The sequence below is a fragment of the Ceratotherium simum genome, chromosome 6 (genome assembly GCF_057802395.1).
Source record: "Ceratotherium simum simum isolate JZ-2026a chromosome 6, ASM5780239v1, whole genome shotgun sequence".
Lineage (NCBI taxonomy): Eukaryota > Metazoa > Chordata > Mammalia > Perissodactyla > Rhinocerotidae > Ceratotherium > Ceratotherium simum.
Window position 1 is genome coordinate 15,715,136 of NC_141905.1, and position 7,082 is coordinate 15,722,217.

Sequence of the window (7,082 nt, forward strand, 5' to 3'; positions counted from 1 at the left end):
CAGTCACAAATTCTAGGTTGTGGGACTAGAATTTGAAACTAGAAAGTCTGACTCCAGAGCCTCTCCTCAGAATGTGGTGTATTTGTGTTATTTCATAAGTTGGCTTATTACCATTCAACTAAAAATTGGGAACTTCTTTTGATTTGTATTGAGTCATAAGGCTTTTTAAATATACTTATTTAATTTTTTGAATAGGTAATACATTCACATGGTTCAAAAACCAAAATATATAAAAAGCTATACAGTGGAATGTCTTCTTTCTGTCCTTGGCCCAACTTCCCATAATGCACAGCCTCCCCCCGCCCTCACCATAAATAACCTCTGTTCTTGGTTCCTTATGTTTCCATCCATACTTTTTTAGGCATATACAAACAAATACAAATGTAAAGTCTTATTTTTTTCTCTCATTTTTACCCAAAGAATGGCATCATATACATACTGTTTGCTTCTTTTTCACTTAGTTTTTCTTGGCAATCTTCCCATATCACTCGATAGCTTACTCATTTTTTTTTTTTTAGTAACTGCTTAGTAGTCCAGTATATGAATGTGCAATCATTTAACCAGTTGCCTATTAATGGGCATCTGGATTGATTCCAGACCTTGTATTTATGTCACTTCAGATGTATGTAATTATGTACTTGTAGAAAAAATTCCCCAAAAGGGACTTTTTGGGTCAAAGACCATGTGCATTGTAATTTTGAAAAATATTAGAATATTGCTCTCCATAGGGCATGGTTACCAGTTCACATACCCACCTGCAACTTAAGACAATGCCTGCTTACCCACATCCTTACCAGTAGTTGTTATTAAAAAGTTGGATTTTTGCCATTCTGATAGAGGCAAAATTATATATCAATGTGATTTAGTTTGTATTTTTCTTATTATGAGTAAGACTACCTTTAATATCTTTAAGAGTCATTTGTATTTCCTTTTGTGTTCACATCTTTTGCCTATTTTTCTACTGCATTATTCATCTTTTATCAATTTCTAGGAGTGCTTTGTTAGGGATATTAATCCTTTGACTTTAATGAGCTCTAAATTTTTTTTTTTAATTTGTTGTCTGTCTTTTGACTTTACTTATGGTGGCCATGCAAATTTTTTATTTTTATGCAGTCTAATTTATTAGTTTTTTAGTGGTTTCTGGACTTTGAGTCATAGTTAGAATGCCATCTTCATTCCACAGCAATAATTCACCTATGGTTTCTTCTAGGACTTTTATGGTTTTTTTTTTAATATCTAAATTTTGATTCATTTGGAGTGTATCTTGGTATAAGATGTAAGTTATGAATCCAAGCTAATTTTTTCCCAGATGATTACCCAGTTATTCCAATACCATTTATTTAACAGTTTATCTTTTCCTCACTAGTTTCAGAGGCTATGTTTATCATATCTAAACTCCCATATGGATTTAGCTGTCTATCTGGGTTCTCTTTCTGTTTCATTGGTCTATTTACTCATGTACCAATACCACATTGTTTTAATTACTGGGAGTCTGTGTTTTAATATCTGGTGTGTGGCACCCCCTCTCATCCCCCCCTTTAGTTTTTTTACAATTTTATTTAGCTGTTCTTGTTTATTCCGTATGAGCTTTAAAAAGTCCTTTAACATATGGATCATGCTAAAACTCTGCCCAACTCAGTGTTTTTTTCTGGAGGGTTGCACTTTTAACCACTTAATGTGTCACTGTTCTTTTAATCTGATACTTTACCTGATGATCTGTTTGTTTTTTTTTTTTTTTTGGTGAGGGAGATTTGCTCTGCGCTAACATCTGTTGCCAACCTTCCTTTTTTTTTTTCACTTGAGGAAGATTAGCTCTGAGGTAACATCTGTGCCAGGCTTCCTCTATTTTGTTTGTGGGTCTCCGCCACAGCATGGCCTGACAAGTGGTGTAGGTCCATGCCCGGGTTCCGAACCCAGGCTGCCAAAGCGGAGTGCGCTGGACTTAACCACTGTTACCACAGGGCTGGCCCCTAAAGATCTACTTTTTACTACCTGTTGTGTCAATTATTTCAGTATTCCATTTGCCCATGCCCAAACAGGTGAGGGCAAAGAGACAGAAGATGTGGTGCCTGTGTACACAGAATTTCATCTCAGTGCTTTTATTTTAGACTTAGCCTCTAAGAATGATTTGAGAACTCTCTCTCTAAAAATCCTTATTTCTTCTTTTATTCCATTATGAAGTCTGTCCCAAAGTTGATATCTGTCAAACATTCATGAGAAAACAGGGAGGGGCTCTTAAATGAGTATTAAGCTTTTAAAATCAACATGCAATGGATAAAAGTGCAAGTGCAAGAAATTACCTTATAAAAAAAAAAGATGCTATCTAGCAAAAGAACAGGATTTGACTATTCATTCACTGTTCTAGGCATTGGGTATGTAGCAGTGAAAAAAACGGACAGATATCCCCGCATCCCCCCATCATGTAACGTATGAACTCTCTAACCTAACTAGGGTCTATCTAGTTTATAGTGAGAATGCACCCAGAAAAAGAATATACCAATTGAAGAGGAAGAGCTAACATAGAAACCTATCTAGTGGAGAAGGTGCCCTCAATGTGAATGAATCTTGGTCTGCTTGACAACGCCATTAAGTTGTCACAGACTGATTAAAATCATCCACCTAACACCCCTTGGTCAGAGGAGAGCCAGCATTCACCATGCAACATTCTGATATAATTTAACTTTCCATGTGGCTTTCCGTCACAGAATATACTTCCAAATGAGTAAGTGTTCTGCTCCCTTTGACAGGTTTTAAGTCTGCAAACCCAAAGCCCAGACTCTGGGCTAGTGAATTCACCAAGGGGATAGTATACCAAGGATACTCAGTAACACAAACTGGCCGTGGTGTAAGGCATTATTTGTTTATCCCGAATGTGCCCTTTTTGTAACTCAAGGAATGCATTCAAGGAGCACCATGACTTGGGACTGCAAAGAGACTGGAGAGACTGTTATAGGTTAGCAAGGTTCATGGGAAATTCAGGTTCAGAGTCAAGAAAGGTCATACTGACAGGGATCAGTAGAGAAAGGGAGGGATTTTGTGGCTCAGATAGGCTAAAGAGAAACAGGTCACAGATCTAGCTGAAGAGAGCAGGCATCTGATCTCCAGTTCTGACTAGGCTAAAGTTTGGAGGCAGAAGATCCATTCTGGAGATAAAGAGTCTAATATTCTGAGTGGTAGGGCAGCCAGGGTCAAAAAGAGCAGACCAGGTTTGGAGGCCGAAGAACTAATGTTGGCAAGGTATCATCAGTTTCTGGGAAAACAGAGGATAGGTCCCAGCCACAGGTCAAAGAAAAGAGATAAGGAAGCCAGCTTTGGAGGAACCAGGTAGATACCATTAGGAGTTGCTGAGTCACTGGATTTGGATCTGAGGACTTTGAACCCCTACTTGATGACCTGGGTAGCCAATCTCAGAACCTCACACTGAATGAACCCACCATCAGTGCCCAGGCCAGAGGAGCTAGGCAACAGATGGGGGAATCAACACAGAGATCTAGGTTGGGGGCAGAGACATCATTTGCAGACTTCAAGGTATTTTGACCCTTTGGTGCAAGGGCTCTTCATAAATCCCTGCTAAGGGCCAAGAGTAGGGCTAGTATAAGGGTGTTGCTCTGAACCCACAGACACATGACTAGTATCTAGCCCAGTGTCTGGTACATAATAGGCACTCAACAGACATTGACTGAATTCCATTCCCTTATCTTCATTGTCCCTCTTTAAATAAATGTTTCCTCACTTTAATCAGTTTATTTATAGTCTTTGTGAGAATTCCACTATTTCAGCCTGATCTTTTCCAATTGCTTCTCCATCTGGACCTTGAGAAGTCTTAAGTAGCATTATGCACAGTTAGAAATGTTTTTAATTAATAAAGTTCTCACTTAACATGGGATAAAAAATGGAAACATATATTAGATATGTCTTTTACCAGACCTATACTAGTCTATATTTTATCATGCAGTAATCTAAAGTGAAAGCAAAGTATTTTTTTAACAAAGTTTTTTAGTGGGAAATCTTGATAAAGTTTCAAATATTAAGATCCATTTAGTTCTAATGTAAGATTACCTTTATTGTTAAAAAAATAAAAGCAATATTCTAGTAATATCCACTATGTAAATATAAATGAGAAGCTTTTTCTTAAAGTACTTCTCATGTTCTAGGGTGTACTATTGCTTATTCCTTTCCTCTTAAAAGGGGTTAAGTGTTCAAGCCCAACAAAGAGCAGTTCTCTTGGATTTTGGTAAAAGAAGAAATTTGGGGATGCACAAGCAAGTGTGCCTGATCTAAGCAGCTAAACGTGGTAATAAGCATAGTTATTAACAACGTGCCTGATATATTCAAGAAAGAATTGGCATAACTAAATGTGCTTGATGTGTATATTGTAAGAATCAAAACTTCTTACAGTCCACAGCTCTGTGTGTAACACACTCTGGATGTTTTAATGATCAGCTCAATTAAATGGGTTAATTGTAAAAAGGAAAAAGAGCCAATGAAAGACATCTACAGAAATCAGTTGGAATTCTTAGACAAATAACTGCAGAAGTGGACACCTATTTTGTGTATTTTCAACAGAAACACAGAAACATTCACAGGCAGCCTTTTAGTGTTGAATTGGGCTTAGATAAATGATGGTACAAAATTTTCAGTGATGTTGCCTCTTCCCCAGACATTTTTAACTTTCAAATTATCAGGGTGTTAATTTCATCATGTTGCCTTAAAATAAAAGGACGTTTGGGTATTTTAGAACCAGTAATCACCATTCCTTGCCTTCTCTTAGCCTTTAATATTTCACATAAAGAGTAGCTTTGTTAGTGTACTTAGCAGCACAAGTAAATTTGGGAGCTAAAGGGAATTTTAATTTTCCTTTCCATACCGTACCTGCAACATTTCACAGGGTGTACACGATCGTTTACTATGAGAGAAAGATAGTTTGATACAATCATAGTTTTTCATATTCTAGATGTGTTTACGACACTTGTGCTTTAGGATTACTTTTAAAAGGGGGGAAGAAGTGAAAAATAGGCACTTAGAACATTTTTATTCTTTCCAATAAAAAATAATAGTTCAAATAAATACTAGCAACTTTATCATAAAAATAGATTATGGCTTTTATCAGTTAATGCTGGGTATTTCAATTTTCCTGCCAGTACTAACAGAATAATAAAGTGTTTATACATCATAGGATGAGTATAATAATTGCATGATTTTAGTGATATTTTTATCACTGTTTTTTAAAAAATATATCTACCCTTGACTGACCTAATATTGAAGAATTACAGTACTTGCTGAAAGCACGATTTAAAAGAGTTTTAAGCATATGCTGAGTCTGCCTTTAAGTTCTTCTAAGTATTAGTAACAAAGACAATGTGACAAGTAGCGTGTTCTGAAAGCTATTTAGAATAACAACTTTATTATAATTCTTTTAAGGCAACGTGAATAATCAGTGCAAATTTTGCTTCAGTGTAGAATTTTCCCTGATAGTAACTATTTTAAATGATACGTGACCCAAATTCTTCCATATACTGACAGGCAAGAATGTTTTTATGTGAGATTATGCAGGGTAAAGGTGTCCTATACAAATGAAAAACCCAATCATGACCCATTTAAAACTTGAGATCCCAATTTTAAATACCATCAAGGTAAGAGAAGTAGACTTGATCTCTGTGAAATCCATGCCCAGAGATCAATTATTCCTGAAGACCAAAATGGGAAGTAGGAGACATGTGAAATGCCTTTCATCATGTAGAGAACTTATTAATATAAGTTCCTTTTCATCTGCCCCTCCCTCTGTCCCAAGATGTGAGATTTCCTAGGCAGAGCAGAATACTTTCTCTCACGTAACAGTACTTACTCTAGTACCTTATCTCTGTTTTGTAGAAAATCAGAGCATTTAACCTCCCTCACAGAGCCATGTACCATAGTCTCCTATTAGAGGCAGTTTTATAATTGCAGAATATATATCTGTATCTTGGAAGTTTTAGAATAGCATGGTTGGGGAACTAGTATTTCTTGACATGTGTTTCACCTAAATGAAAGATGACTTTTGAACAATCGTCTGGAACATGCCCTTTTACATGGCTAAGAGACAGGAATCATGTTATTAAATATTGCAATGCTATTCCCATTTTAAACATGCAGCTTCCAGGAGGCTGCTTACAGAGCTATTTAAAAATAAAGGGGCAGGGCCGGCCCCGTGGCTTAGTGGTTAAGTGCGCGTGCTCTGCTACTGGCGGCCTGGGTTCGGATCCCGGGCCCGCACTGATGCACCGCTTCTCCGGCCATGCTGAGGCCGCGTCCCACATACAGCAACTAGAAGCATGTGCAACTGTGACATACAACTATCTACTGGGGCTTTGGGGGAAGAAAAAACAGGAGGAGGATTGGCAATGGATGTTAGCACAGAGCCAGTCTTCCTCAGCAAAAAGAGGAGGATTAGCATGGATGTTAGCTCAGGACTGATCTTCCTCACACACAAAATATAAATAAATAAAAAAAAATAAAGGGGCATTATTTTAAATATGGTTGGAAGTAACAGGAAAACTGTTAGGATTCCACATGGTCTTTTGGCTCAAGGGCCAGGGGTATTTATTATTAATCCCCTTTTGAGAACCTCTTGTTTGTTCCTTAAATGTAATGAATATGCAGTGAGTTGGGAAAGGTGCAGTCTTGCTGAAGTCCTGAGGTAATGGATATTAGATTTCATTGGGCTGGAAAACTATGCAAAAATCTCTAAATATAGCAGAGGAGGTTTTATAATGTAAGTCAACTCTATCAACGTTTTTAACATTATCAACTTTTCACTGACGTGTGTTGAACTGTTGGCAAAATTTAGGAGATTCTTTGAGAGACCAACCATCTAGGCCTTAAACAAACTCTAAGGAGCCAATTACCTTAGTCTGTTGAGATTCTGCTCCATTATAACTCAACACTGGAGTTGCAATTGCAGTTTCGAGATGTCAATTGTATTTAGAGTCTACCAGCGTGGAGCTCAGAATCTGAGGGACCTGAAGAGGTAAGGATTTGAGGAATACTTTAGTCCAAAAGCCTTAAAAAACCATCAGACCATATACTGTATACTGAATTATGCA